Source organism: Hyperoodon ampullatus (genome assembly GCF_949752795.1).
Source record: "Hyperoodon ampullatus genome assembly, chromosome: 19".
NCBI lineage: Eukaryota > Metazoa > Chordata > Mammalia > Artiodactyla > Ziphiidae > Hyperoodon > Hyperoodon ampullatus.
This window is the reverse complement of record NC_136932.1, coordinates 23,706,751-23,728,872: the sequence shown is the minus strand read 5'-3', so window position 1 is coordinate 23,728,872 and position 22,122 is coordinate 23,706,751.

The window sequence follows — 22,122 nt, the reverse complement described above, 5'->3', positions numbered from 1 at the left end:
CCAAATTTAAAAACACATTTTTTTTTCCTACTTAAGTCTGATAGAGAACGCTCAGATCCAGTGTGATGACTGAATCTCAGGATAGACGAATTCTTCAGGCATCCAGGCAGAAGAAGCAAATCATTTTTAAATGGGGAGAAGTAAAGCAGGTGTTAGACTTCTCTGTAGCAGCATTTGGGATCCAGAGATAACGAAGCAAAATCCACAAACGTGGTAGCATGAACAATAATACCTGGGCGCCTGTTAGAAATGCAGAATCTCAGGCCCAATGTCAGGCCTGCAGAAGCTGCATTTGTAACAAGTTCCCAGGTAATTTCGATTGCAGATTAAAGACTGAGAATTAGTAATCTACAAAGATCTCACAGAGAGAAGGTGCTGTCAGGAATATCCTATTGCAGTTAGTATGTCATTCTATTATAAGGTCGTATTTTCAAATATGAAATTATTTAGAGAAATAGCACCCAGGAGCCTTTCTGAAGGCTTGATAACAAAATTCAGATGTCTCAAAGAATTCAGGAACAAAGAAGCAAGAAGTGAAAGCCCGGTGTTAACTTTGAATTCATTTGAACAAAGAGCAAAACAACCACTAGAATTATGGTAAAGAGCTGAGTTTCAATGCAGTAACCTGGATAATGTAAAAACAATATAACTCACAACAGGGAAAATGGGAGGAAGAATACCCTATCTTGCATATCTTTCACAGCAGACAGGCTATAAAGACTTTCTAAATTTGAAGCATGTAATGTTTTAAAAAAGTATAATGACTCATATCTTAATGTTTTTAATGTTTACATCTGTGCTTTTTTTTCTTTTAAATTAACCTAAGAGACATATTTTAGGAAATGAGGTTCCTTGTGGTAAAGAGACATGTGAAGTTCAACAGTTCCCTCAATTTCACTTCCTTTTATTTTTCTTACACTAAATTCAAGAAAATCTAATATTTTAATTACAATAACATTTATAGTTATCATCTTTACAAAAGTAATTTTATCTTTCTATCTACTCATCCATCATCAATATTTTCTCTTATCCTTATGCAGAAAAAAGTTGCATATGTATTAGCGGTGTCTAGAATGTTGGTGAAGGTTGACAACACAAGTTTTAAAATGCTCATATATTTACATTTCTTTGTTGTCTAAATTACTTCAAAATAGCATGAATAATTTTTAAAAAGTAATATAGCGAAACAAATATGAGAGGATATAAATAGTAATTAATTGTAGGTGGTGGAAATGAAGTTGATTATTTTTTTCTTTGGATTTTTATGTATTTTTTACTTCAAAGGAAATTTTTAGCTAACCTTTACATTAGAGCATCAAACACATTTTTGAGCTAAAGAAGATATTTGCTGATCCCTCGTACTTGGGCTTTAGTTCCTTCGCCTTAAGTGGAGTAAAGGTAGATGCCAATGACCAAAGTACATCTAAAGTAGAGTGCTTTAGAAAGAATACATTCTCAGGGTAAAGATAAACTAAAACTGATCTCCCCGGGGCCCCAACTTTAGGGCTGCCCTGGCATAAAGGTTGCACTGGCATGTCCTGGGGACAAAACTACTATTCTTGCCACAGACCAGCCTCACGCAGATCTGCACCCTGGACGTGCAGAGCTGGGATGGGCCAGGGAATCCCAAGCCTTGAAGTCAGTTTGAGGTGGTCCTCAGTTGGTAAAAGACACTCGGGTATTTTGGCAGATGTGAATGGCAAATCTCTTTAGAAGGAAGCCACCATCATTAGAGGCACTGGAGAATCCCCACCAAGTTTTTCAAAGACAATGACCAGTATTCCGTCAATGGTAACCAAGATACAAGGTAACAGGGAAACATGAATGATGACCAGCAGAAACAAGAGACAGCAGAAACAGCCCCACAAACAGCCAGATACAGACTATAAGACAAACATCCTCAGTGTTTAAAGGAATAAATGACAAGCTTGGAAAATATCTGCAGTCAGCAGGAAACTAAAAGCATGACCTTGCAGTTTTGAAAAAGAACCAAGTGGCATGTCTCAAAATAAAAAATATATATAATAGCTAGAATTAAAAGCTCAGTAGGGAATTCCCTGGTGGTCCAGTGGTTAAGACTCTGCATTTCATTGCTGAGGTCTCGGGTTCAATCCCTGGTCAGGGAACTAAGATTCCACAAGCTGCAAGGCACAGCCAATAAAAATTAAAAATAAACTAAAAGCTCAATAAATCTGTGAAGAAGCAGACAACACAAAGTAGAAGAATTAGTTAATGGGAAGATTGAAGTATTTATCCAGAATTTTAATACAGAGTAAAAAAAAATATGGAAAATTACAGAAAAGAGCTTAAGAGAGGCAGAGAATTCTAACACATGTTTGATTAGTTATAGAAGGAGAGGGAAGACACAGAGGCCATATTTGAAGAGATAATGGCTGAGAATTATCCAGAACTAATGAGGTCACTAATCCATAGACTTAAGTGGCTCAGTACATCCCAAGAAGGGAAAATAAGAAGCTAAATATACTCATATGCATTTGAGTGTGTAAACCACAAGGCAGCTGGGGTAGTCAGATTGATATAAAAAATGTAGATGTTAAGATAAAAAGCGTTACTAGGGATAAAGTGGACCACCGCATAAGGATAAAACATTTAATAAAAGGACGGTAACCATTTTACATTTTGTGTACACCTAATAACACAGCCTAGAAATATCTAAGGAAGAATGAAGAACCACAGAAGAAAGAAAAAGATCCATAGATCATATTGTGGGACAAAAAAACCAAAACACTTTTAGTAACTGATGCAACAAAAAAATTAAAATGTCAGGACAGATAGAAGATTTAAACAACATGATTAACAAAACTTGAACTAACAGACATTTGCAGAACAGTGCTTGAAACAACCATGGGATGCGCATCCTTTTCAAGAGTATAGCACTCCTTCAGAGTGTTGATATTTGCGTTTCAGCAGGCAATTAACTATGCTATGCAGCGTGTTCCCATCAGTTGTCTATTTTATACATAGTATCAATAATGTATGTGTGTCAATCCCAGTCTCCTAATTCCACCCATCCCACCACCTTCTCCTTTGGCATCCATACATTTGTCCTCCGCCATTTCAGTGGAATCTTGAAACATGTCACGGGTGAAGCAGGCGGGCTCGGAGGGCATCTGGGAGCAAGGAAAAGCCTCAGTGTTGACAACACACCTTGTTCTCACCCGTCTGGCTAGCAGAAAGGGCTGTTTGGAGGGCAGTGAGACAGATAAGTGTGGGCAGGTGAGCCGTTTTACAACGAGCCTCACACACCACGCTCAAGAGCAAGTGTTCCAGCCGGCAGGGGAAGGTGTGCAGTGATGAGGAGCCGCTGGTAGAGTGGTGGCTTAACGCTGCCATTCCCGCTCTGTTTGCTTTGCAGCAGCTACACAGATAACGGAGTGAAACCGACTGGGAAGAAGGAACGTCTTCAGTGTTAGCCCTTCACTCGCCCCAACTTCCTCCTCAATACACGGCTCTACCTTCCTGCTCTACCACCTGCTCCTCTCGGCCGCATCCCTGCATCCCATCCCTCTCTGCTGCACTCGTGCATCCCGTCATCTCTATTGCATCCGTGCATCCTTCTCTTTACCGCAGGCCTCTCACTCTGCTGTTCTGATTTATTTACACGCATGTGTCCTCTACGAGATCGTAAGCTTCTCTCTTCCCCCGCCCCCCCACAGCTGAAAGGTTTTATGAATCCATTCTTTGAAAAGGCAGCCAAACCCACTGAGGACCTACCAAATGAGAGGATGTTAACCTATTCAGCGGGTTGTACGTTTGGGGTTCTGGCTGGAATTTCAAGCTCACGTTAGGGGCCTGGCTCATGGTTGCAATTTACACTGTTCATCAGTACGACTGCTGAAGCGCTAAGGAGACTGGAAGCTTCTCAAGGGCAGGGGCAGTGCTTCACTTACCTTCCTATACTCAGTATTCAGCCCGATGCCTAGAGGAAAGTGAGCAGTGAATACATTCACCATCACATTCCTTCAGTATTTATTGTGTGCCTACTACGTGCTTCCTAGGAAAACTGCTAAAAGCACTGCGTGCAGGACAGCGAACAAAACAGAAAAATCCCTGCCCTCGTGGAGTCTGCGAAAGAATTCTGAGAGACACGCAACAAATCAGGAAGTGAGTCAATAAATAAATGGGTAAAATTTTAGTATGTCAGATAGCGATAAAGGCGATGGTAAAAAATAAATCAGAGATGAACTAGCGTAGGGTGGTCAGAGAAGGCTTCACTGTGAAGCGGATCTTAGAACGTAGACTTGAGAAATGAGGGAGGAGGCCGGGTGGATACCTGAGTGGGGTAAGGGGGAGGCTGTAGGCCCACGGACTGACAGCAAGGCCCTGAATCAGGACAGGCCGGGTGTTCAAGGCGCAGCGGAGGCCGGCCGGAGGGGACGGTGCGGGGAGAGCAGGGTGGGGGAGGCGGACCTTGTGAGGCTACGCTGAGGCCGCTATAAAGACTCTGGCTTTTACTCTGAGTGGAACGGGGAGCCGCTGAAGGATCCCGAGCAGACGAGAGGCATGACTGGACTTGCTAAGTAAACAGGGCAGCTTTAGCAGGTTGATAATGGACATGTACTTTTGGGTGACAGAGGAGGTAGCCGGGACCCGTGTGGTATCAGTGGATGTGGAAAGAAGGTTTGGATCCTGTGTGAAGGTGGTTTTCTTCAACTGGATTCGCTAACGGTGGACCGGGGTTATGAGAGGCTCAGCAGAGCTAAGGATGTCTCCAAAGGTTTGGCGTGAGCAACCGGGAAGTTGGAGTTGCTGTTGACAGACACGTGCTGGCTAACAATTTAATTCCCTGTCCAAATGATGACCCTTCTGAGAGAGAAAGGGATGCTATATATTTGGGAAAACATGTAAAGTTGGATTATCTCAGAGAATCTGTTCACCCTAGAGCAGTGGTTCTCAATCAGGGGTGAGTTTGCCCCCAAAAGGGGCATTTGGCAGTGTTGGAAGACATGTTTGGTTGTCACGACAAGGAAGCTGCTGCCAGCACCCAGTGGGAAGAGGTCAGGGATACAAAGGAGAGCACCCCATGACAAAGAACTACCGGGTCCAAAATGTCAATAGTGCCGGGGTAGAGAAACCCTGCCCTAGAGATGGAGAAAAGAATGAGAAGGCCAGGTTTGCTGATGGGAATTGAGATGAAGATCAATGCAATCGAAGAGATAAACTATGAGGATGCTTTTTTCTTCATTTGTTTATCATTTCTATCCAGCCTACTTCTACAAAATATATAACGTCCTTTACCGAAAAAAAAAGAAAACAAAAACCAGGCATATACCCTTGAACACAGCAGTGTATTAAGAAATTACACAACTGAAAGAATCTACAGAACTCACTAGCCTTAACATTAAAGAAGGTTTGAAAAACAGTACAAAGAAATAAACGCCATCAATTACTATTATGATCAGGGTTTTCCTGGGACCCTCATCCACTCCCCAGTTACCCTTTCCCTTACCCAAGGCTCAGTTCAGCTACAGCATCATTGTTGGCTTCTTGGATTTCCAAAGTAGATATATAAGGAAAGGAAGTTTGAATGCAACCTTAAGAAAAATGATCGCCGTCATCACCACCCATCTGGATACGGTTCGCTGACACTGATTTTACCAGCAAAGTTCTTCCTGTTCACCACCGACGGGTAAATCTCTCAGGAAGATGATCAAGGGAGATAGCCAGGCTCGTTCTCATCCTCACTCCATCTTCCCTCCAAAGCTGAATGAATGAATGAAAACCCCATTCAAACGAGTGGCCGACTGCCAGATCTCTGTAGCCATCCTTTCTCCCCTTCATCTGTTTGGACCATCTGTGAAGTTATAACGAAAACTTCACACTGGGCTTCCCTGGTGGCGCAGTGGTTGAGAGTCCGCCTGCCGATGCAGGGGACACGGGTTCGTGCCCTGGTCCGCGAAAATCCCACACGCCGTGGAGCGGCTGGGCCCGTGAGCCATGGCCGCTGAGCCTGCATGTCTGGAGCCTGTGCTCCGCAACGGGAGAGGCCACAACAGTGAGAGGCCTGCGTACCGCAAAAAAAAAAACAAAAAACAAAAAACAAACAAACAAAAAACTTCACACTAGCTGACCTAAAAGCATTCTTTTAGTCCCAGTTTAGGTTCCTGCATTTTTATTCTCCCCTTCTTTTTTTTTTTTTTTTTTTTGCCAGTTAAATGTAGTCATAGAATGAGGTGACTCCGATAGTTGGATATATCTGAATAAGCCTGCTGGCTTCTGAGCAGCCAGAAATGAAGAGTAGCATCTCAACCATTAAGCTAATGAAAGAAATGAAAACTTTCAAACCAGCCCTCATTTTCTGCACTCAGGTCTAACAGACAAGGGTTTAGGATCTCAAACCCTTTCCTGTCTCATTTTCCTCTGTGATCTTATAACGGGGTCCCAAACTTTAGCAAAAGGGGCAAAAGCACCTTTCTGCCTAAAATACTGAGACCACAATGTTTTGTTTCTGGCGGAAATTGTATCAGGGCTTAGTTCTGTACCAGCCCCTTTCTCCGGGTGGTTTATATGCAGGCACACAAGAGCATTTACAGCTATTATATAATGTGACCAGTGGGCAAGGGTTTGTGCGTACACATTTGAGAACTCTGCCCTCAGTCTGGAATGTGACAGAAACAAGTTGAAGCAGGACTGTGCCCCCGAAGACAGGGGCACCTGAGGGGGGGCACACGGAGACCGTCAGCAACCAGTCTCTGTGTTCTGTTCACTCAGGTGAGATGTCATGAAAAGGCAGGAAAGCTGAAAAGGATCTGTGTTTCTTGTGATCTGTGGATTTCCACATTTGATTATCAGTCAGGTAGCTATGAACGTGTTAAACACAAACACTGTTTCTACCTACGTCATGAGGGAAATAGCTTGCCCATAAGGCACTGTTGGTGCCTTGAAGAATAAACAAACCCACGTAAACATTCAAGAAACACATAGACAAGCAAAGGTACAGGCCTGCTTTTGAACTTCAGAGGCTCCTGTCTGGCTACCATAGGCTCGGAGGCCACAGTCACGGGTAGAATCACATGAGGGGGGTCCAAAGAGGTGGCATTTCTACTCTCAGCCCTACACGTCTCCCCAAAGTACAACAGAACAAGCAGCCCGGCTAGGAGGTGCCAGAAGGATTAATACATTGTCCTTACTTGACCTTTTCCTCACTTCCATTTGAAGAGAACAGGTGGTTCAGTCCAGCGACACAGAGATTCAAGACCTGATCCGGAAACCTAGACTGAGGATCCTCACAGATGAGCTGGATTTGCCTGTTTTCTCAAGAATAAAAGACACCCCTGTTCAGAATGATGCCAAACCCTTCCTCTATCTTCCACAGCGCTCACTGTTAATCACTACTTGTCAATGCTTGTTAAGAGCTGCCTGCATCCACTTTCTGAATCTGGGAATAAAACAGATGCACAGTGGGCATACTTCCTGAGGCTCCTTGTGTGCGAACCCAGCACACTTCATCATCTCAACGTGACAACATGAAAATAATTTTTTTTGGGGGGGCATTTGTAAAATCCAAGAGTGCTCATACTCTTCAGGGAAATTGGTCTTTGTTCTTGGAGTCTCACGAGTGCACTGCATAAATTGCCCGTTCCAAGGAATACGGAAATAGAATGAAGAGGGCGCACATATAGTCTCTTGAAAAGTGATTTCACATTCCTTGTTATTCTGCTTCCAAAGCATTATACAGAATTGATTGAAGAGACAACTGGAACAGCATCCACCACAGCTCAGCTCTTCATCTCCCTTAAGACTTATTTTAAAAATACTGCTTTTTAAGATACAAGGCTCAATTCATTTTTCGGAAGGTGCTCTGATATAGATGTTTGCTCAGCTCTTGCTGCAGAAACTTTTTTCTTTGAAGGAATCTCAGTCACTGTGAACATGGGATCTTAAAAATACCTTATTTTCTTCACTTTCTATCTACTCAAAAGCAGCACTGACCATAAATGGCTAAAATAATTCACCCATATCAATTAAAGTTAAAAGGTTAAATGTATACTCTCTTAGTAAGGTCAAAATTTTAGCTTTATGATTCATAATACCTGGAGAAAATAGTAATAATATTATGGAAAGAAAGCAAAAGCACATCCTACTTACAGGTCAGACTTTTAAATTTTTCTCAACTCTGAAAAATTCAATATAATCCTAGGTATCCTTTTGAAATTCTGCAGATCCTTACAGGATGATTTTCATGTCTGGACCTCTCTTAACACTGATAAAGGAAGAATATGCACTTATTTTCTATGTTCATTTTTTTAATTCACTATGATGGAAAAGAAAATATTTTAGCTAATAAAAAAATTAATTTGTCTTTGTTTTCTGGTTCTTTTCTTTTACCCCTGCCTAATTCCAAACTATCCACATGGATCACTTTGGATAGGTAGTACTGAACAGTTATTTTAAACATAGACTCAACTAATAGATAAGAATTAAAATAGACTCAATAAATGAGAATTTCTCCATTTTAAAATTATAAAATATCTCCAATACATGCTTAAACTCCTCTACTATTTAGTTATTAGGTAACTAGGCCACCACAGAAAATGTATTTTGGTGGTTTAAAAAATATGCCTAAGGTAAACTTTAAAATTGAGCTAATTAGTTAATTAGTAAAAAGGTAGCAACCAGTAGTAACGGTCACAAGAAAAACGTTAGTACAAAAGCCATGAATAAGGAATATGCAGATAGAATAAATAAAGTGGAAGGACATAGAATAGCAAGGTCCTAATGTGTTCAAATGATTGAAAGAACCAAAATGTGATCAGTCTATTTCTTTCATAAGGAAAACCATATCATAAAAGCTGATCACTGAAGTCTGACAGCCATTTCCACCTCTCATTAACTACCACTCTGCCCCCTGCCGTTTGCTTTACAAGGCTGTGACACGCCATGGTCAAAAGCCTACATCATTCATGCCCTAGCTATTCAGCTGTCCTTCCATCCAGTCCACACAGTGGAGTGGAATTGTTTTCTCCAGATGGTCTCCATTCCTCTTCACAAGCATCCAACAGAGTTCTGATTTGCCACAATAATAAAATATGTCTTCTCCCTTTCTCTTTCATTAAACTAAGCATTTCTGTTCTTATGTCCTTGGGTCGGTGGAAACATTCCTCTAAGATCATAGCTTTCTTATCTCCTGTCTTAAAAGGCTTTTTTTATTACCATTCGGTAGGATACATGTTCTTACATCTCAGTGTTCTTCTATTTCAACTACAGTATCTTCCTTCTCAAGAAAGGGACCAATGCTTGGAAATGTAATAGCCATAATAGTAAGAAAAGCTCCAGTAGCTAATAGCCACTGAGCATATATCATGGATCAGATACTCTTCTTAGAGCTTTAAGTGTATTAATTCAGTTACTCTTCTCAACGACCCCATGAGGTAGGTGCTACTATCATTGTCTTTGTACAGGTAGGAAACTGAGGCATAGAAAAGTGATCTGTTTAGCCTGTCACAGAACTAGTAACTGGTAACTAGTAATTAGTAACAAGTCACAGAACTAGTAACTACAGCTGGGAGTCCAACCCAGGCAGTCTGGCTCCAGAGTCTGTGGCCAAACTATGTAGGTATAGCATAGTCAAGTTACACCTACGAACAACTAGAAGAAGATAATGGAAACTGGAATTGATCATAGAAGCAAAGACTAGAATTGTCAATTTATCTGCTTCTATGGAATACTGTACAGAAAAATATATATTCCAATGGTATATTCTTGGCATTTGACACTTTACTATTTCTACCAAAGTCTTCAGAACGTAAAACTGGGGTCCAAAATTCGCATTTACTTGAATGTTTATTGCACCTAATTCTTCACAATATTTACAGCCTAAATCACAACGAACGGTATCCCATCAGCTGAACTGTCTTTAAGTCCTCAATCAGCAACTGTTCAGTTGAATGAAAATGATGTCGATTATAAGTGAGATAACAGAGAAGCTTATATACTTTTCCATCATATATACCTGAAATAATTTATTTAATCTAAAATTGATGACTTTGCTTTTTCTGTGTATTAATTTAGTGTTTGAGGTATAAGTTATAAATAGATCAAATACACTCCAAATTATCCGATTCCCTTTCATTTTTCTCAGAGTCTGACCATATTTACTAATTCTCATGAAATACTTATATTGTAATATAACATGTGAACATTCTGAATCTTTCTATCTCCTCCAAACTAAACTGGTTTCAACAGAACACTTGAATTTAAGAAACAGTCATCATATTTGACTCTTCCATTAACATAACTTTTAAAAACAGGTAGGATAGGTATTAATTTACTTACTCAAATTCCCTTCCCAATTTAAACATGAATGGCTGAGAAAAGAGCTAGAAGGAATCCTTAGAATGATTTTTTTTAATGTAATAGCTCTTGATACACTATCAAAAATGGGTATGGAACAGAACACATGAAACATAGAAAGAGAAGGACACTTGAATGGCATTATTGGTCAGTAAATTCCATATTTCAGAGTCATCATTGCCCTTGAAAAATAGTCCATGGCTACTGGTTATAAAAAGACTTGAACCTGAAATAATTAAACAACTTTATAGAGCACAAGCTTTACGTATCTGAGTCGGGAGGTGTATTAATATGTCGGTAACATCCAAATAAGTGTAATCTTGTTTTAATCATATTTTGGAAACCTCTGCTTCTCTGATACTTAATTTTAAAAATAACAGCGAAAATAGCTAGTAATGGTTTCAGTTTCACTTTGGTACTGCTCCCAGGTCAACGTCATATAAATTAGGTCACTTAAAACTGTGACAATGAGGGTTCTCAGTCTGCAAACTAACACAGTGCCTTCAGCTCACCAAACTAAAATCTGAATTGACTTGACTCCTCCAATGTTGAGGAAAAAAGAAACAGGCATTAACAGACACAGGAATACACAGAGAAATGCATTTTACATTTGAGGCGCCTTTTTACTCACTTCCTGTGTTCTAATTTTTTTTATCCTAGCTTAGTAGTTAGATGTCATAGGCAGGTGTAGAAATGCTCTGCTTCCTTTCCTGATTATACCTGTAACATCACAAACAAACACATAGTATGGATGTCCTTCAGTTTCTCTAACTTCAAACTGAGAGACGCTTTGCTCTGCTACCTCATTAAGATAAGAACTAAAATTATGATTTAGCATATGCTCTATTTTACACAAAATTAATGAGTCATTAAAAGTTAAGAGCCAAGCATTATATTTTTCACAAAGCACTATCTGGGTATAAAAAAAAAAATCATTGAAATGTTTGTTGAAACCCTACAGAATGAGTTTCCTAAATCATGGGTCTCCTGGAAATATATTTAAGAAAATTATACACAAAATCTCCTAAATTTTTCTTTGAAGTTTCCACAGCATTCCAAAACTCACTCACAGTGCCAGATGGTGTGCCCATAATCCACAGTTTCCTCACGTACAGTAGCATCCGATTTGGCAACATGCCCCCAACACGTTTAATAAATGCATTTTGATATTTATTTGGATTAAAAAAAAACAGCAACAAAAGGAGAAATAAGGCCCTGTGAAATGGAAACCTCCAGTCTTTAGCGAATGAGCAGGTTTTGGGGTTCACTTCAATTCCCATCTAGGTAAATTCCCAGTAGGTAAGGCTGCTGGAAAGGGCTCTAGAATAATTTCCAAAGACTTCCAGCGGCAGTAGACTACTGTCTAATGTATCTCTGCTGTTTCACTCCTTATACTGTAGGAAACAAGGTTACGGACAGGTTTGAGGCATGTAACTCACGCCAGTGCCCAATCCATAAAATACCATCAGGTGTTCATTATAGCCTCAAATAGCTAATTTTTAATATTATACAATTTCATAATACTTATACTTTTCAGTTATGCAATATATTAATTTAAAGAATACATTGAACCCACTGTTTTTAGGAGCTTGGCCGACAGATAAAATGATTAGTCTACCCGTCTCAAAAAGAGAGTAAATATGAAAAATTGGTAGTATTTTCCATGATTCTGCCATAGGCTGTTACTAATAAAACATTCCCTTTGGACACTAATCCAAATGGAATAATGTAAGAACAAGCTGATTTATTATATTGACTCTAATTATTTCTATACCACTGTAGTTCAGACAGTTTCTTAATTTTCTGTGGACTTCTGAACTTTTTCTATAACTTGCATATATCACCCATCTAAAATATCTCCCAGAATATTTTATAGTTTTTTTAAAGCAGTGCAGCAGGTCAGTTTGACCTGAATTATTCAGGCCTGTGACTGAAGCCCAGAACCATCTATTAATATCAATGTAAACAGATCAAGGAGCCTTGAAGGGCACAACACTGCCTTATATCAGTGTTTCTAACTCATCCTCAAATAGTCCAGCATTTACCGAATTTTCAGTGTATCGCCTAAGGTGCAGCGTGTAAAGGAGATATACTGATTTACTAGGGACTTCGTAAGTCCTGAACTGTGCTTGTCCCGTTAATAACGCATACAAAATGAGGCAAAATGTTACCAGACTACACTTAGCCTGAGGAAGGCACATATCTAGGGCATTTATTAAAAGTCACTTAGCTTAAGACAAGACTGGACCGCTTAAAGGAAGAAACTAGGGATCAGAAGACAAGTTTTTACATCTGCAGTCAGGACAGTTTTAAATCACGTTCTTCCACCTTGGCCAAAGGAAGCAACAACATGAGGTGATCTGGATAAACTGAGATGTTGGGACAATGCATTTCACAGTGTCATTGTAAGGATAAAATGATGTAGAGAGGACGGAAAGAGCCTGTAAACCTTAAAATATTACAAAAATGTTATTAAAATTAGCCACAGGATTTTAAGCTTCTCAGACCAGGGATCATACTCTGTCCATTTTCTTTTCTTTCTTTTCATAAATTTTTTAAAAATTACTTTAGCATGTTTTTCACTTATTTATTTTTAATTTTTGGCCACGCCACGCAGCATGTGGGATCTTAGCGTCCGGACCAGGGATCGAACCTGAGCCGCCTGCAGTGGAAGCACAGAGTCTTAACCACTGGACTGCCAGGGAGGCCCCACTTTGTCCCTTTTCTTCACCCATACCATACCTGTCATAACTGTAGGCCTTAATAAAAGTCTATTACTTCTTAAAATGAGACATGATAAACTGGGGTGCTTCCCTCTTCTGTTTTCTTTTGGTCCTAGGGATAAAAAGATTTGTGAGGTGTGTGTTTTATAGCTGGCATTGCCTGTATTTTATATTTTGATTTTTCCTAATCCTTCTCTAGTACATAGACCTAGTATTTAAAAATGTTAGGACTTGAACATTCTGAGAGATAAGTAGGGGAAGCAAAATAGGTGGAAAGTTGGATACATGCAAAGAAAACTGAGAGCTAATTTTTTCTTATGTTACAAGATTCATAATTCTTACAATAAATGTTCAATTTAATCAATTTATCCAGAAATACTTATAACAGCCTTGCTATGCACCCACTGCTATGCACCCACCCACTTGCTATGCACCCAAAATGATATAGGATTTCCAGGGTATACGAGAGTATTCTCAAGGATTTTGCAGTATAATTATGGAGTTAAGACTGTTGTATTAGAAACAGTTAAGTACAGGGTGATTCCAAGCGAACTGAATGCCAACAAAAATGCACTAATCAGTACCTGGGGTTTATAGGAATACGTAGAAAAGACCAATTTGTAAAGTTGGGTCTGCACGCATTCTGTAAAGGGACAGACAGTCGCTGTTGCAATATTTAATTCTGATGTAGTATAAAAGCAGCCATACACAATACATATGAGAATGTGTGTAGCTGTGTTGCAATAAAACTTTATTTACAAAAGCAGCAGACAAATGGATTTGGAGCAGGGGCCATAATTTGACAACCCCTATTGTAAAGAAATTCTCCCAGGTGTCTCTATAATAAATGTTCAATATATCCCTTTCATGTCACTAGGGCATGCGTCAATCACCTTTGACCCCTTTGTAATACATCACCTTTGACAACTCAAATGGCAGCCGCAACAAGATTCTCATTTCTTTAAGGTTAAAACAATGAGGGTGCCGTACAAACACGAAGTGCTTGGAGATATTCTCTCTGGAAGAAGTTGCAAGGTGAGATATCTGGGGATCTGGGTGGCCAAGGTGCAATTCTTTTTTGAATCTTCAGACTTTCAGAAGCCAGATGAGGCAGGGCCAGAGAAGAAAATGAGTGAGTGTTGTATGAGAGAAAAAAACCATATAGGCACACACAGACACATACACATACACGTGTGTGTGTGTGTGTGTGTGTGTGTGTGTGGAAAAAGAGATTGACTGATTTGCTTATGGTAGAAGGCGGAGGAAAGTATACAGTTGGCACTCCATATCGATGAGTTCCGCCCACATCCTCAGGTTCAACCAACCTCAGATGGGAAATATATTTTTTTTAATTCCAGAAAGTTCCAAAAAGCAAAACTTGAATTTGCCACTCACCCCAGCAATTATTTACGTAACATTTACATTGTATTTACAACTGTTTACATAGCAATTACACTGTATGAGGTATTATAAGTCATCTGGAGACAATTTAAAGTATATGGGAGGATGTGCGTAGTGCCATTTTATATAAGGGACTTGAGCATCAGAGGATTTGGGTATCTGTGGGGAAATGGGGCAGGGGAGGGGGTCCTGGAACCAATCCCTGACAACTGTATGCATAAGTGATATTAGACAATATTCTAATTTCCTCTCTTGATTTAGCAGGATTTGAAATCTTTTTTCTTCCCTGTATCACTTATATCTAATGATCTAAAGTAGTTACTACTTGCCAGTGCTTTAATGCACCATCCAGATAATCACTAACACCGTTATTGGGTTAATGCTAGGCTGGAATCATTTCTAGTCTTGCTTTCCTAGAACATACACTTTTTTGTCAGTCAGCCCATGCTAATAGGTCTGGCCAAGAGTCAACACTGCTTGGGGCAAAGGTTGAAGCAGCTTCCCACTGGGGCTCTATATGCCCCTTCATTGCTCAGAAACAGTGAACATTCATATTACTTATTTTTTATTCAGTGAGAATGCAGTCCAATAAGGATTCTGGATAGTTGGTTGGCATTTCCATAAGATATATCAGACACTATTAATTTTATTTTTATTATTTTTTAAATTTTTATAGATGTATAGTCAACTTACAACGTTGTGTTAGTTTCAGGTGTACAGCAATCAGTTATCCATATATATATATACCCACTCTCTTTTTTTTTAAGATTCTTTTCCTGTATAGGCCATTACAGAGTACTGAGTGGACCTCCCTGTGCTATACAGCAGGTTCTTATTAGTTATCTATTTTATATATAGTAGACTCTATTAATTTTAAACGTTATTCATATGATTTGAAAATCTAGAATCTTAATAGGAGTCTTAGTAAAGTATTAGCCCAAACAGTTTTTAGATAATTAGATATCATAGTTAAATAAAAATTCTTCTTCCTAGCAAATCCCTATGCCAGTATTTCTTTTTTTTTAGGCCAGTATTTCTTTAACTTTCAAAAAAGAACTGTAAGATAAGCTAATTAACCTGTTCTAGATGAACTCATTGATCAGTAATAAATCCATCCATCAGATAAACAGGTACTGATTGAGCACATATCATGTGCAGGACATATAGTAGACCTGGGGCTACAGGATGAAGATGAAACTGTCCTGCCCAAGCTTAGATTCAAGGGCCAAGCACAGATGAGCAAAGGGGGTCTACTCAAGGGCAATGGGTTAGGAACGTGCAGGAAACAAGAGACTTAGCAGAAGAGGTAAGATTCGTGCTCAAGTAATAGCACTGCAAGTTATATTGGACACACGGCTCATAAGAGCAAACAGATACCTTCAGAACTCAAGGGGAGGGATGTTCTTTGACAAGACAGGAGGATGTGATCAAAGACAATTTCACGGCAGAGATGACCTTGAACCTTCGAAAGGTAGAATTTGGAAAAACGAAGACTCAGGTGGGGACCAGAGAAGGGTGAAGACAGAGAATAGCACAAGTTAACAAACAGAAATGGTAACATGTAAACTCATGTCTCCAGTAAGACAAGTAATCCTGTTTTGACCAGACTGTTTAAACAAATGAAGCGTAGAGTAGACGAGAGAGAGAGAGAGAGAGAGAGAGAGAGAGAGAGAGAGAGAGAGAGAAGAGAAGGCTGAACAGGTATGGTTGCGCTATATCGGGGACGACAATGGAAGCCAAGCTGAATCTATTTTGGGATTTCTAGAATTTCTGCCAGTAGACATAATTCACTGTGATATTTTGATACAGTAAAAAAAGAATGTACTTAAAGATGCTGTAGGGCTTCCCTGGTGGCACAGTGGTTAAGAATCCGCCTGCCAATACAGGGGACACGGGATTGAGCCCTGGTCCGGGAAGATCCCACATGCCGCAGAGCAACTAAGCCCATGCGCCACAACTACTGAGCCTGAGCTCTACAGCCCGTGAGCCACAACTACTGAACCCGTGCGCCAGAACTACTGAAGCCCACACACCTAGAGCCCATGCTTTGCAACAAGAGAAGCCACTGCAGTGAGAAGCCCGCGCACCTCACAGAAGAGTAGCCCCCGCTCGCCACAACTAGAGAAAGCCCACATGAAGCAACGAAGACCCAACACAGTCAAAAATAAATAAATAAAATAAATAAATAGTTTTTAAAATTAAAAATAAATAAATAAATAAAAAGATACTGCATAAGCACAACTCATCATCCAGTCCCCTAAACCAATCCCCCATGTGGGGAGATCCTCAACAGACTTCATTATATAGTATACATAACACACCTATTTATACCACAATTTTCTAAAATCTAGAAAAGCAGATATTCAGACCTGAACTCTTAGCTTTACCTTTGATCCCTTCCTTTCCCTTGTTCCTGAGACCTAGTGGACACTGTTGGAAAACATTCATAAATGTCACATGCAGGTGAGTATTGCGACCTGAGCGGCAATGTTTCAAACTGTAATAGGAGTATTTCCTGTCTCACCTCGGAAGTGATACTGTCATGGTGGTCACTGGCTGTCTTGCTAGAGCAGGGGATCAGGAACCCTTCTAATTCCTGAACAGAAGGACAGGAGCCAATGTGAAAAGCAGGATGTGTGATCACGACTCTCTTCACATCACGAGTGGCCTTAATCAGACACGTGAGCTGGGTTCACAGATACGAACTGTTCGAACTGGAAGGGGCCTTAGTCTGACCCTCCTTATTTTAGTGGAACGAGAAGAGGTCCAGAAAGGTGAAGTGCTTGCCTTAGAAGACACAGCTAACTTTTCTATAGCCAGGACTTGAATTCACATCTCCTAGATTCTAGATTTCTTACGTCAAAAGTTACACCTTGGGAATTCCCTGGTCGTCCAGTGGTTAGGACTCCACGCTTTCACCACCAATGGCCCGGGTTCAATCCCTGGTCGGGGAGCCAAGATCCCATAAGCCATGTGGTTTGGCCAAAAAAAAAGTTACACCTTACCAAATCTCATTAGCTTTAAATGAACTTAAAAAAATAGAGCATAGGTAACTTCTCATGGTACTACTACCCAGCAGGGTTTCTCAAATGCAGTACCAGATGATTTGGACCGGACAATTGTTTGTTGGTGGAGGCTTCCCATGTACTGCAGTACAACTGTCAGCATCCCTCATCTCTACCCACTAGATGCCACAATCACCACCACTCCTTGGTTGTGACAACCAAAACCATCTCCAGACATTGTCAAATGTTCCCTGGGGGTAAAAAGTCACCCTCGGTTGAGACATTCTACCCCCAGCCCCCGCCTTCTCCAGCTCACGTAACCCTCTAGAGAAATTCCTTCAGAGCCAGTCGGACCTAACCTAAGGGCCTCCTTCCAAGCACGTCATACCTCTAACCTGACGGCAAAGGGCTCTTCCCAGGTGTTCCAGTTTCCCCTGTAGGTGTTAACTCTGTCGCTGGCATCTAGTTATTCCAGGTCATCAAGGTGACAGGCCCTCTTCCATCTACTCCATTCCCTATTTCAGCGCGCATTTGAGTGAGCATTGTATGCTAGATGCTGGGCATGGGGAACACAGAGATTAGTCTCTGATCTCCAGCAATTCAGTCTCCTGGGGGAGACGCATACGAACGTGAACACCTGCCTGCCTTACGGTGAGTGTTGCGAGACAGCTGTGGGCAGGCTGCTCCAGAATTAGGGAATACCCTCGTTCACACTGAAGGTGGCCACAGGATGATGCATCCCAGGAGGTGGACAAAAGGAAGTGCCTGCTAAGCAGAGTCTTCAAGGACAAATCTGAAGGAGCTAAGAAGAGAATGGATAAGGCTTGCCAGGCAGAGGGAGCAGTGTATCTAGAAGCAAGGAGGCAGCAAACCTGGCTTCTGGCTGTAGCATCAACACAGGGTGAGAATGAAGTGGCAAAGTAAGCAGGAAGCAGGTCTTGAGGGGCCAATTATACCAAGCCCGAGAGTCTGGCAGTGACCTCGAAGGGAACTAGGAGCTGGGTGGGGGGACAGTGCATCAAACGCGCACTCTAGAAAGATGGGAAGTACAGACAACTTCAAAGACGAGGAATTCGAAGTAGCAGCACAGGTCACCTCAAGATAAACGCCTAATGTGCTGCAGCTTTGGCTCCTGCCATTCCCACTGTGGGAGGGATTCTCTCCCTAGGAGCACTGCCACAAACGGGCAAGAAGAAAGGCTCACGTCTGTACGGAGGTACAACCTCTTCTTCCACCCAGGAATGAGGCGGAGGAAACCTTTTACCACCAAGGCAAGAAGAAGAAGAACTTTTTCTCTGGGAATCTAAGACTTTACAGAGAGGTTGAGTTCCCTGTGGAAATTCAAAATATGTTTTTCCCAGAAAGAAAAATGATACATGTTGCAATTTTTAAATGTATGGTTCAATTTATGGTCAAAGGTATTTCGCATAGGTGTGGGTGTGTGAGCGTAGATGTGCACTGGCTATTAAACATATCACTGTCTCTATGGGAATATGAATTACAGACTCACTTCCAGGACACAAGCCATTTGCCAGCTGTGAACCGTGCACGCCTGTGCAGAGAAACTACAAGCGCAATGGCGGCAAAATGCACCAGACATGATGTGATTAGAGCTCTTCTATAGATGGGAGTCCAGATTTACGAGCAATGCTGCTGAGCACATAAAATGCAAATGGAAATGAGTTCTAGGCGGCTGTTCAGGCCTTGCCTGGGCTGAGTCTCCAAGCAGCTCCAGTAGCTGACCCAGGGCCTGGCGCACAGCAGCTGCTCCATCGATGCTTTGGAAAGTGACCTGGATGCATTAAAATGGATCTCCATGCCCACATGTCTCTTGCTTAAATGAGACTTAGAGGAAAAAATACTGGTTAGATGAGGCTGAGATTGTGCATGTAAGAAAGGGAGGAACAGACAGCACGGATTCGCCCAGAAGGAGAGGGAAAGAAAGTGAATTAGCAAGTCTTCCTGTCTAAGCTCATGGAACAGAGATCTCTGCCTTTCTGAGGCAGAAGCTAATGGGAACATGAGGTGACCTTGATTAATTCTCATTAATGTCAGCAGAGGGGATCAACTTAAGTAAATTAATGTTAGTTCCATGACCTATTGCATATTTGTTTTAAGAGCTGATTTGCTGATTTGTAGCTGAAACATGGCAGCCTTCTTCCCTCTGATTCATCCATTACTCAGAAGGCCCCGGCTTCTTAGAATTCTTAATAAAATTCCAACAGTGTTCATCAGCAGTCATCAAATACAGCCGAACGCTCTTTCAAAGTGCGTCTTTTTGCCTTTTGCTACTGACCTGACCTATCTCCAGCCTCTCCCAGTTTCAACTCACCTTGATCGCTGACGGCAAATTTACCTTCTTAAAACAATGCTTTGATTCAGTTACACCCCTTTTCAAAGCCCTTTCACCACCCTGCAAGTATCTGCAGAATAAAGTCCAAACCTCTGGCCTGACTTTAAGGCCCTGTACAGTCCCCACTGGTAAATCCCACCCACGCCCACTTCTGCATACAATGCAGCAGGCAGCCTCACCTGCCCCTGAAGAGGCGCTCTGCAGGCTTCTACTGTGCTTATTCACACCTCAGCAGCCCCCCACCCTCAATTCCTCCCCCTGTACCTGAAAAGCACATTTCTGAGTCTGGTCCACTCGATGAAGTAGAAGTCTGAGCTCATTTCAGCCCAGGTCCCCTCACTAATGGAATATTCTATGCCTCTCTGCTTCCCTGAGAAGGGGTGACCCTATTCTCCGCCAGGATGGTGTCTAGGCCCTAGCTGTGAGCAGTACATGACAATGGGATGACCCAAGGTCCTAGAAAGGTGCCTGGCACACCCTGGGAGCTCAACAAAAGTCTGTAAATTTTGTTGAATAAATTCAAGATATTTGATTTTGTTAATTTAAGATGACCACCCACTTTCTCCCTGAGGCCAGGGGCTTTCCTCCCACCCAGGTGAGAAAAAAACAGTTTGCTTTGACACACCAACAGCAGAACTTTCTCTTTAACCCTTCAAGAAATGAGAACTCCCCGATCCCCCACCTCCACTCCGCCTCAGGACTGAATTTCAGATTCCTGGCTGCAACCGACCTGGATCCTTTGCATCTCCTCTGCTGTTACCTCCGCCCAGCCAGATCACCAGCAAATTCTCCAGGCAAGAAAAAGATTTTTTAAAATGCACGTTTGAGAGGAATAAAACGTCTACAGGCAGGAACAGTCCAACAGGTGCTGCCCTGCAAACACTTGAACCCCGAACTGACTTTCTGAGCGGGCCGAGTGGTTTTTAGCCAAACTGATACGTTTTTTGGCTGTTGTTTCAGGGGCTTTTGGAGAACGTAAATGCCCGCTCCCCTGGGCCTTGCCTTTTTCTTCTAGCACTTAGTACCGAGTGCGTCTATGACTTGTTTACCTGGATGCAACCTATGTTGCTCCCAATCACCCCGCTCAGCGACCCGCGCGACCACGTGTCCTTAAATCAGAGCCCCGTGGACTCCGCTCGGGAACTACATTTCCCAGCGGCCCCCGCGCCCTTCGCAGGAAGGACGTCTGCGCACTAAGATACTCAGTTCCAAGTTTGGAGCTTTTAGCTGCCAGCCCTGGCCCATCATGTAGCTGCAGCACAGCCTTCCCTAACGTTGCAACTGGGGGGAAAATCACTTTCCAGTCTGTTTTGCAAGGTGTGCATTTCCATCTGGATTCCCTGAAAGTCCATCTGCTGCCTCGGTCAAGAGAAACTCCACTTGCATGAAGATTGCACGCCTGCAGCTTGCATCTTTGTTGCAAAACTAGCTACAGAAGAGAAGCAAGGCAAAGTCTTTTGTGCTCCCCTCCCCCATCAAAGGAAAGGGGAAAATGTCTCAGTCGAAAGGTAAGAGCCTATTTGCATTACTTGCAAAAATGCAAAGGGTTGTGCATGCATTTATGAATGCATGGATGCAATTTTCGCCTGGCGATTGCATTTTTAAGTTTGAGGTTTTCCACATCTCAGTTGCATTTCCTGTTTAGTATGTGTCTCTTTTTTTTTTTTTTTTTTGCAGACACAGAGAGTTCCTGTAAGGCAGGGCTTGCAGTTCAGCTGTGCATTGACGTTATTTGCATTCTTCTGCTAGGATTACTGAGCTCTTTTTGCCTTTTGCACAGTCAGGAGAGATAGAGCAGGTTGGTGGCGTCTAAATGTGCAATGCTTTATATAATTGTAAAATTCTTTAGTATGCACACATATAATAGGTAATTTTACGTGCAACAGGAATACAAACTTTTAAAAAGTCTGTAGATGAAAATGAAAGGTAAAACTTGATTTAAACTAGTAGGAAATTAATGTAATCTTATATTCCTTTGGGAATGAATTGTTGGTGCTAGTATTTAGTTAAATTTCCATTGGTATCGTTTTGAACATTAAACAACTTCTGATCTTTAAAGGAAGTAAAGGTGAATAATAGCATTTTACAAAAAAGCAGACAAGAAGTCTTTCTCTTTCCGAGACTTTGCACTTTACACCAATTCCTTATTGGTTCACAGTATTTAGAAGCAGCAATGAGGACATCGAGGTTTTATGTCTTCCCATTTGGGAGATGCTTTGCATCTCGAGGGAAAATACTGGGAGAAAAATTGTACTTTTAAGCATTACGCCAATGTGGGAGGACTGCACTGTTTCATTGACAACCATAATGAAATCTTTTAAGTGTG